General features: G+C 38.0%; 1 pseudogene; it reads right to left on the bottom strand.

Moving 5' to 3' along the window:
- Positions 1-3,501: 3,501 nt before the first annotated feature.
- LOC113362376 lies at positions 3,502-3,601 on the bottom strand (annotated as a pseudogene).
- Between the last annotated feature and the right edge of the window lie 7,882 nt (positions 3,602-11,483).

Raw genomic sequence — 11,483 nt, forward strand, 5'->3', positions numbered from 1 at the left:
AACAATATTTGAAAATGCATGGAATTTATTTTTAACGATTAGTAGAATTTGCATAATTTATTGGTGGAAACCGAAAACCCTAATAACCCACACTCATTTTGTTTATCTTTAAATTATTTGTCATTTCATTTTGTTATGAATTTATAAAAATCCTTAAAACATTATCTTGTTGATTACTTAATTTTTGGTATTAGTTGGTAGAGTATTTCACACTCCTCGTGGGAACGACCTGTACTTTCCATTGTCTACTAGTTAGACGTTGTGCGCTTGCGGTATATTATTGTAGGTTTTCGAGCCTACCAATGATAGACGCATTTATTTGTCTGATTTGTCCTCAATGTTCCGTATTGTGAGTACTCGATTTTGTACTTATTATGGTTTTTTGTGTGTTTGTAAGTATTTTTTGGAAATAAATATTGTTGGAAAATTCGGCTCGAAAAGTTACTTGGAGCACCCCCAGGAGGACAATTGCTATACGGACCCCCACTTTTGCTAAGGAGCACCCTCGGCTATGTACAACCCAATTTAATTCTCAACACCCACCTGCTAAGGAAACCCCTAATATGGATAGGGGCACCCCCTTCTTCTTCCACGTTTAAACAGATTTTGGCGGGAAAATGGAACAGTGAAACTGGCAGAGTTTAAAATCAAGAATTTGACGTGATTTCTTGAGACTCAATGGCTGGGTCTGCAGGGGAAGACTTGATTGGGATTATCAGGCTTGGTAAAGGCCTTTGGTTCAGTTGAATTTGGTTAGATAAACCGAGAGTAGGAAACAGAGTGCCACAGGTTATAGTTAGTCCATTCCGAGTTCAATGTGTGTGATCGAGAGGTTTTATTATGCCTGCTCCGTGTTATACCACTTCTGGATGATGACTCAACATGTTGGATGTCTTATGTCACGAGAAAACAACATGTGGAGTTAAATATGATAAAAGAAAATATTCCCGAGAATATTTTTCTTCAAAGCCGAGTAATGGAAGATTACATGCAGTTATGATGGGAGATTTGGCGCAGTAAGGTTATATAAGTCGTTGAGGTTCAGTAGAGGGGGACAGAGAGTTTGGGGGAGCAGTTAGAATGAACAGAGAGTCGAGAAATCAAAGTTGCAGGAAACGCCATTTCTGCTGCTGCATAGCTGAAGAACACGAAGAACAGACCAACCAAGAAAGTTTTTTATCAACAGTGATAACGACACACATCCGTGGGTCTTAGAAGCTACAGTCTCAGCGACTGTTGCGCGACAGTCTTATTTGCTATAGTAACAGCGACAACCAACATATATCGTTATATGTAATTTTAATTATTCTCACACTTTCATCATTTGTAAACCATCTTTGAGCATAAATGAAATCAACTTTTGAGCGTGTTTCCAACATGATGAGAGGCTAAATTCTCGCGTAACCAAGGCAATGGATGAAGTTATTTACACATGAATAATGGGTAACTATTTCACTTTCTCTAATTTTTAATTATAATTCACTCAATCAATGTTTACATAATTTTCTTAATTACTTGTGATTCAATTTGATAGATTATACTTTGTTTAATCAATTGATAGTCTATGCTTAGGGAATACAATTAATATTTGAGAATATGTTTGATTATTTGTGGATTAAGAAATAAAGGATTTAAAGGCTAATTAGAGTTATGAAATATTTGACGTCATTCATTCATGTGTAATAGTGGATTCTAGTGTCTTGGTTATCTTTAATATCTTGAAATCAAATTTTGAGTTAAGTTTTTTTTTAAGTTTTATAAGTCTAAAATCTATTGCTTTCACAAGTCTCAACGAACCTTTTACTACAACTCAATTGAAAATCACATTAATTTTTGGCGCCGCCGACGCGGACTTGTCTTTAGGATAGAGTTTTTAGATTTCTTTTTTCGGTTTTTATTTGTTCTTCTTTACGTTTTTGGGTTTTTGTCTTTTCCTTACAAATTTTGGAATTTGGAGCGAAGGAAAAATTTGCCAAAGCTTTTGGTGAATACTTAAAGATTTGGAGTAAAAGCAAAGCGAAAGGAGCTAAAGAAAAGAAGAAGAAAAATTAATTAAAAAAAAAGAGAGACATTTTATTTTGTTTTTATTCTTTAGAGTTTTTATTTTTATTTTTTTAGACTTTCCTTTTCTTTTGCACTATATTTTTGGACTGTGGACTGTGGACTTTGGGACATTTTTTTTAAACCCTACAGAAGGGTAGTTTAAATATAAACTGTTTGCAGAGAAGGACGGCGATTACGATATCGCCTCGGCCCCTCGGGTTCGTACATGACATAGGGGTCTTGGCCCGAGTAGAGGTTCATCCCCCTCTGGAACGGGAGGTAAGTTTATCTAAACACCCGCGAATCCTCTATCAGCGGGTTTACTGTATTCCTTTGTGTGCATATATGCCGAGGAATTGAAAACGGCTGCTTTAATTTCCTAGTAAAGGGCAAGGACTGGCCATACAAGATAAGGGTTCGGATTTCATCACCGTTCTCTTCTTGCCCGCCTTAGGAAAACAAAACCAAACGCGAACCTAATCCTAAAATTTTGACTAGAACGAGACCTATAGGGTGACGAGCTTAATAAGAAATTCATTCGAAAAATATTGGTTACTCTTTTGAGCATACTTTGAAGTTCATGATGGTTTCTGTGAGTTGAATACGCCGCCTTGTAACGCTGGTGAGTCCTTGGGTATCAAAGCTCCACTGAGCTTCCCTCGTCTCTATTCAACTTACTTTAGCTCAGACTGATTCCAGAGGGGTTTGCTTAAATTGTAACGAATTCCCTTTCGAAGGATTATAAGCTGGTCTAGAAACAATCTAAGTGGAGCCATCATGCTTTTTGTTTGCTAGAAATCAGTAAGTTTGCTGTGGTGGAGTCAGCCTCGTTTTTGTTTGCATAGAAATTCCCTTCATTTTAGGAATTTTATTTTTGTTTTTGTTTTTTCTAGTGTATGCCAGAGGTCATTATAGAGCGGGCTTGGAAAAGAAACACTCTGGGTCGTTTGATTAGCGACAAACCTAGTAGTTCTTCTTGTGAAGGCGGGGAGCTCGAAGACTCTTATTTTGAGAGCCCTGTCTTTGGAAATTTCAGCTTTGAAAACTTGACAGTTAGTGAAAAAAGTACTCCTAGTCCTTTGGTAGTGCCAGAAATGGCAACTTTGAAAGCTTTATTAAACCCAACTAAGACCTCTCGTCCGTCTTGTATCAAGTTAACTGAAACCGAGGCAAATTATGAACTCAAACCTGGGACTTTACAAATGCTCCCAATCTTTTTAGGAAAAGAGAATGAGAATCCCTATTTTCATGTTAGGGAATTTGAGGAAGTTTGTAATGCTCTGAAAATTAAAAACCTTAGTGATGATGCGTTGAAACCTAGTTTATTCCCCTTTTCCTTAAAAGATAAAGCCAAATCTTGGCTGTATAGTTTGGATTCTGAGTCAATTGAAACCTATGACCAACTTACATTTGATTTTATGCAGAAGTTTTTCCCAAGGCACAAAACATCGTCTATTAGGACACAGATCTGTACTTTTACTCAACAAGAGGGAGAATCTTTATATAGGTATTTAGAAAGGTTCAATGACTTAATATATCAATGTCCTCATCATGGTTTAGAGAAGGTTATGTTAGTTCAGATCCTCTACGAGGGTTTAGATTATTCAACAACAACCATGGTTGAGTCCTTATGCACAGGTGGGTTTGAGCATAAAACTGTTGATGAGGCGATGACATTTTTGAATGAAATCTCCAATAAGACCCAACAATGGGAAAATAGTAGGGAACCCCAGAAAACAATTCTTCTAAGTAGAGGAACTGTCAATAGGGTAGAAGGATCTTATAAGTCAGATGCTAAAATAACAGCCATAGCCAAAAGGTTAGAAGCCTTAGAATTATGTCATTCTAGTGGTAATAGTGGTAGAATGGTGACTTTTTGGGAAGGACATACTGTTGAGGAGCAAGCCAATGCTCTTTATAACTACACTAGATTCGATAACCGTCATAAGCTTGACCCATATTCAGAAACCTATAACCCTGGCTGGAGAAACCATCCCAACCTTTCTTGGTCTAAAGGCCAGAATCAAGGTCAGTCTAGTAACTCTCAGGTTCCCCCATGTTTTGGCTATACTAAGAATCCTTCAGCTCCGGCACATTTTCAGAACCCTTCGGATAAGTAGATTATGAGTGTAGAAGAGTCTCTTGCTTTGTTAACTCGTAACACTGTGCATTTTCAGCAATCTGTTGCTCAAGGTTTGTAAGAAAATAAGAGAATAGGTCAGGCTAACTCTCATGTTATTTCCCAGTTGAAAACCCAGGTTAGTCAGATCAATGAGTCTTTAAGAGAAACAGGTAAGTTTCCTAGTCAAACTCAACCCAACCCTAGAGGAATTAATGAAATAGGTGAAAGACCATCCGATCATGTAAATGCTATTAAAACCCTTAAGAGTGGTAGAGTGATAGACAACAAGGTTTCCATGCCTGATAGTGAACATGTTGTAGTTCACCCTTCTGAACCAGAAACTGAGGAGACTGATAGAGTCTCTAAAGAGACCAATGAGGGTCATATTGATCCCGGCTTTGTACCTAGAGCCCCATTACCACATCTCCTAGTTCCAACTAAGAGGGAGTCCACCTTTAATGATATATTGGAGGTTTTTAAGAAGGTTACTATCAACCTCCCATTGTTAGATGCGATAAAGCAAATTCCCGCTTATACCAAGTTTCTTAAGGATATGTGTACGTGACAACGAAAACTTAGTGTCCAGAAGAAAGCCTTTCTAGCTAGTCACGTGAGTTCCATTATTCAGAATACCACTACTCCTAAGTATAAAGACCCAGGGTCCCCTACCATTTCTTTCACAATAGGTAAATACTGTGTTGAGAAAGCTTTGCTTGACTTAGGAGCCAGTGTGAAATTACTTCCATACCATGTGTACCTTAAGCTAGGACTTGGTGAGATGAAACCTACCCAGATAACACTTCAGTTAGCTGATAGGTCCGTTAAAATTCCTCGTGGTGCGATCGAGGATGTTCTTATAGAGGTCGACAAGTTTATATATCCAGTGGATTTTGTTATCCTAGATACCCAACATGTCCCCGACCCAGAGAACCAAATACCAATGATTTTAGGTCGCCCATTTTTAGCTACATCCAATGCGATCATTAACTGTCGAAATGGTATTATAAATTTGTCTTTTGGTAATATGACTATTGAGCTGAACATTTTTAATATTAGTAAGCTACCTTCTGAACTAGATGACTCAAACATAGAAGAGGTGAACATGATAGGAACATTAGTCGAAGAGTCATTACCAAACACTTTGTTAGAAGATCCATTAGAGAAATTCCTAGCTCACTTTGGGATTGATTTTTATGATGATAATGTGATTAATGAGGTGAATGCTTTGTTAGACTCAACCCCTTTGTTAGACACTAATAATGGATGGAAACCTAAGTTCGAACCACTACCAGTTTATAAGTCTACCCTAGTTCATTCGTTAGAAGAGCCTCCTAAGTTGGACCTAAAACCATTGCCAGATACCCCGATATATGTGTTTTTAGGCCCGTCTAAGACTTTACCTGTGATTGTAGCATCCGACTTGGATAGTGATCAGGAAAGTAGGCTAGTAACCGTCCTTCAGAACAACAAGGAAGCTTTAGGGTGGACCATAGAATACATTAAGGGTATAAGTCTCACTGTTTGTATGCATCAGATATATTTACAGAGTGACACCAAACCTTCTAGGGAGATGCAACGCCGACTGAACCCTAATATGAAAGAAGTAGTTCGAACCGAGGTTATTAAGCTGTTAGATGCAGGCATTATCTACCCCATTTCAGACAGTAAGTGGGTCAGCCCCGTTCAGGTTGGTCCCAAGAAATCCGGTATTACTATAGTCCAGAATGGTAACAATGAGTTAATCCCAACCCGGGTGACCACGGGTTGGCGTGTCTGTATTGACTATAGGAAATTGAACAGGGTCACTAGAAAGGACCACTTTCCCCTTCCCTTCATCGACCAAATGCTAGAGAGATTAGCTGGACCTAGCCATTATTGCTTTTTAGATGGATACTGTGGTTATAATCAGGTTTTCATAGCCCCAGAAGACCAAGAGAAAACCAATTTTACCTGTCCCTTTGGTACCTTTGCATATAGACGCATGCCTTTCGGGTTATGTAATGCCCCTGCGAATTTTCAGCGTTGCATGATAAGCATATTTTCTGACATGGCAGAACGGTTCTTAGAGGTCTTTATGGATGATTTTTCAGTATTTGGTTCGTCCTTCGATGAGTGCTTGCATCATTTGTCATTAGTGTTGACTAGGTGTAAGGAAAAGAATTTAGTGCTTAATTGGGAGAAATGTCACTTCATGGTTCGTTCAGGAATTGTTCTAGGGCATATCTTCGAAGGGTATAGAGGTAAATAGAGCCAAAGTTGACCTTATTAAAACTTTACAGGTCCCAAAAACCGTAAGAGATATTAGGTCATTCTTAGGGCATGCAGGTTTTTATCGTCGATTCATTAAGGATTTTAGCTTGATTTCTATACCTCTTTGCAATTTGCTTGCAAAAGACGTTAAGTTTGTATTTGATGATGCTTGTTTAGAGGCTTTTTAGAAGCTTAAGAATTTACTTACTACCGCCCCCATAGTCCAGGCACCCAACTGGAACTTACCCTTTGAGATCATGTGTGATGCTTCAGATTATGCTATTGGTGTTGTGCTGGTCAGAGAGAAAACAAATTACTTCATGTGATTTACTATGCTAGTAAAAATCTGAATGATGCCCAGTTGAACTATACCACTACCGAGAAGGAACTGTTAGCCATTGTGTTTTCCTTAGACAAGTTTAGACCCTATCTCTTAGGTTCTAAGATCGTGATATATACTGATCATGCTGCTTTGAAATATCTTCTGTCTAAAAAGGATATGAAACCTAGATTGATTAGGTGTATCCTTTTGTTGCAAGAGTTTTCTCCAGACATTAGAGACAAAAAGGGTTTCGAAAATGTAGTAGTAGACCACTTGTCTAGGATAGTTGTTGATTCCCCTGATGATTCCCTTCCTATAAGGGATAGCTTTCCTGATGAACAACTTTTCTTTGTTACCCAATTACCTTGGTATGCAAATATAGTGAACTATCTTGTTACTGGTCGAATGCCCCAGCATTGGGGTAAACAAGATCGTTCTAGGTTTTTAGCCGAGGTGAAGCACTTCTTTTGGGATGATCCTTATTTGTTTAAGTATTGTCTAGACCAGATTATTAGGAGATGTATACCCGAGAGTGACCAGTCTAGTATTATTTCCTTTTGTCATGATCATGCTTGTGGGGGTCACTTTAGTGCTAAGAAGACTGCTGCTAAGATATTGCAGTGTGGATTCTATTGGCCTTCATTGTTTAAACACTCCCATAGTCACTGTGTTACTTGTAAGCGTTGCCAGAAATTAGGAACCATTTCCCGTAGGAACATGATACCCTTGAACCCTATTCTAATTGGTGAGGTCTTTGATGTGTGGGGTATTGACTTTATGGGTTCGTTTCCTAATTCTTTTGGTAACCTATACATCCTTATCGCTGTAGACTATGTCTCTAAGTGGATTGAGGCAGTTGCGTGTAAAACCAATGACCATAGGGTTGTGATTTATTTCTTGAAAAATAATATACTTACACGTTTTGGTACACCGCGAGCTATAATTAGTGACGGAGGGTCGCACTTTTGTAATGGACCTTTTAGGCTTTTGATGAAGAAATATGGTATTACACATAAGGTAGCTACCCCGTATCATCCACAGACTAGTAGTCAAGTAGAGGTTTTCAATAGGGAGATAAAACGTATATTAGAGAAAACAGTTAATCCTAATCGGAAAGACTGGTCGTCTAGGCTTACTGATGCCTTATGGGCCTATCATACTGCGTTTAAGACCCCCATTGGAATGTCACCTTATCGACTTGTGTATGGAAAGGCATGTCATTTACCTGTTGAGTTAGAACATGGAGCATATTGGTCTGTTAAGCAGCTAAATTTTTCACTAGACAAGGCAGGATCCCATAGGAAACTCCAGCTCAATGAGTTGGAAGAGATTCGTAGATATGCATACGATGGTGCTAAGGAGTATAAGAACAAAATGAAACTTGTGCATGATAAGAATATTTTAAGAAAGTCATTTTCTCCAGGTCAAAAAGTTTTTTTGTATGATACCCGCTTGCATCTTTTCCCTGGGAAGTTACGTTCTCGGTGGACGGGTCCTTTTATTGTTCGCACTGTCTTTCCTCATGGAGTTGTTGAGATCGAGACACCGGATGGTAGTAGTTCTTCGAAGGTTAACGGTCAAAGATTGAAACCCTTTTTAGAGCCCTTTCCTACAGGTGATGTTGAGGAGGTCCCTCTGGAGGACCCTGTTTACCCTTGATTGACCATCAAGGTGATTGTATGTTGTATATTACTTTTTGATTTCTTTCTTCACCCAGGTACTATCTTTCCGACTTCTCTCTTTACTGATTCCTCATGTTACCTTACTTTTTGTTATTGCTCTTTCATTAGAAACATTGAGGACAATGTTAGATTTAAGTTTGGGGGCGGGGAAGAAACTTTTTGTTAGCTTTTAGTTGAAATAAATAAACTCCAGAGCCTAGAAATTTATGCTTATTAAGGTTGGCACTAACCAATCTAAGTGGATGAGAACATCTTGGTTGTAAGAGTTGAGGAACCAATCTGATTAGATGGAAACATCTAAAGAGTCTATTCATAAAAGCACAGATCTCAGGTGTTAGAATTAAAAAAAAAAAACATGGTAGTTTCGCCATATCTCGTTGAATCCTAATTCCTTCTGTTTTTATTTCTTAAGTGATTTGGTGGGGCACACGATTCAAGTTGTTACCATTGCTAGGTGAAATAGAGTGATTGAGATTAAAAAAAAAAAAAAGAGACCAGACCATCAGACCAACCAGAATAAATTCAATAAAGTCGACCACTGGTGCCCTTGTATATGCCAGTTGTGTTTCCTATAGTTAGGTTTATCGACCACTGGTCCCCTTGTATATGCCTGTTGTGTTGATATTAGTCATACCGGTATCTCAGTCCATTAGGATAGGTTCATCTTGGCAGAGGCCTTCAGACAGATATGGGAAACACCGTTCACTTTAAAACATATTTTTTTTCTTCTCTTTATCCACCTTCTTAATCTTTCCATGTGATTGGTTGACTCCAGTTATGATGTCCAGAAACCATCTGAGTAGAGCTCTGTCACTTATATATGAATTTTAGTATGCTGAGTGCAAACTCGTGTATAACAATTGGAATTTCGCATCAGGGTACTTTCTCCTATAGTCAATGATTGTATGCCAACCAAGGAGATTCTTTAGTGCCTTCCAAGGTTCTGCGTAGATAGCTAGGGTCTGGAGTAAAGGTTTTGTGGGTACACCTATGGGAAACCCTCCGTGACCCTAGCGGTTTAGCGGCTTGATGCACGTGCTAAGTGTAGTCATTTTATTTTCTAGATTAGTTTTGCTCGAGGACTAGCAAATAATAAGTTTCAGGGTATTTGATAGATGCATTTATGTGTCTGATTTGTCCTCAATGTTCCGTATTGTGAGTACTCGATTTTGTACTTATTATGGTTTCTTGTGTGTTTGTACCTATTTTTTGGAAATAAATATTGTTGGAAAATTCGGCTCGAAAAGTTGCTCGGAGCACCCCCAGGAGGACAATTGCTATACAGACCCCCACTTTTGCTAAGGAGCACCCTGGGTTATGTACAACCCAATTTCATTCTCAGCACCCACCTTCTAAGGGCACCCCTACTCTGGATAGGGGAACCCCTTCTTCTTCCACGTTTAAACAGATTTTGGCGGGAAAATGGAGCAGTGAAACTGGCAGAGTTTAAAATCACGAATTTGACGTGATTTATTGAGACTCAATGGATGGGTCTGCAAGAGAAGACTTGATAGGGATTATCAGGCTTGGTAAAGGCCTTTGGTTCGGTTGAATTTGGTTAGATAAACCGAGAGAAGGAAACAGAGCGCCACGGGTTATAGTTAGTCCATTCCGAGTTCTATGTGTGTGATCGAGAGGTTTTATTGTGCCTGCTCCGTATTATACCACTTCTGGATGATGACTCAACGTGTTGGGTGTCTTATGTCACGAGAAAACAGCATGTGGAGTTAAATCTGGGAAGAAAATCATCCCAAGAATACTTTTCTTCAAAGCCGAGTAATGGAAGAATATATGCAGTTATGATGGGATATTTGGGCGCAGTAAGGTTATATAAGTCGTTGAGGGTCAGTAGAGGGGAGGGAGGAGAGTTTGGGGGAGCAGTTCGAACGAACAGAGAGTCGAGAAATCAAAGTTGCAGGAAACGCCATTTCTGTTGCTGCATAGCTGATGAACACGAAGAACAGACCAACCAAGACAGTCGTTTATCAACAGTGATAATGACACACATCCGTGGGTCTTAGAAGCTACAGTCTCAGCGACTGTTGCGTGACAGTCTTATTTGCTATAGTAACAGCGATAGTCAACATATATCGTTCTCTGTAATTTTAATTATTCTCACACTTTCATCATTTGTAAACCATCTTTGAGCATAAATGAAATCAACTTTTGAGCGTGTTTCCAACATGATGAGAGGCTAAATTCTCACGTAGCCAAGGAAATGGATGAAGCTATTTACACATGAGTAATGGGTAACTATTTCATTTTCTCTAATTTTTAATTATAATTCACTCAATCACTGCTTTTGCAGAGTTTTTAAATATTTACATAATTTTCTTAATTACTTGTGATTCAATTTGATAGATTATACTTTGTTTAATCAATTGATAGTCTATGCTTAGGGAATACAATTAATATTTGAGAATATGTTTGATTATTTGTGGATTAAGAAATAAAGGATTTAAAGGCTAATTAGAGTTATGAAATATTTGACGTCATTCATTCATGTGTAATAGTGGATTCTAGTGTCTTGGTTATCTTTAATATCTTGAAATCAAATTTTGAGTTAAGTTCTCTTTGTTTTTTTTTTAAGTTTTATAAGTCTAAAATCTATTGCTTTCACAAGTCTCAACGAACCTTTTACTACAACTCAATTGAAAATCACATTATTTATACACTAGTATGCGAACACACTATATATGCTTATATCCAAGGATGGTTATGTCATCAACTCTTAATTTCAATCATGAAAACTTTCTTAAGGACGTTATATAGTTGTTGTTCACAAACTATTTTTCGTCAAAGCAATTTTCAAGTTATTGAAATTATCATAATGAAACACTCCAAGCCTACACCAAATGATTGTATCACACAAAACATGTTAGATGTAACTGGGAAATTTTCATATGATCTTATTCGAACTTTCCTCACGAATGTAAGATGAACATGGCTAAAGTGAAAGCTTTCCAACCCATATTTCGAGAAATATATAAGCGAGATAAACTTAGCTCGAAATCTCAAATTTGTATAATAGAAAACTATATCGTAGCATGACTTATATCTCAAT

The sequence above is a fragment of the Papaver somniferum genome, chromosome 3 (assembly GCF_003573695.1).
Source record: "Papaver somniferum cultivar HN1 chromosome 3, ASM357369v1, whole genome shotgun sequence".
In the NCBI taxonomy this organism is placed as follows: domain Eukaryota; kingdom Viridiplantae; phylum Streptophyta; class Magnoliopsida; order Ranunculales; family Papaveraceae; genus Papaver; species Papaver somniferum.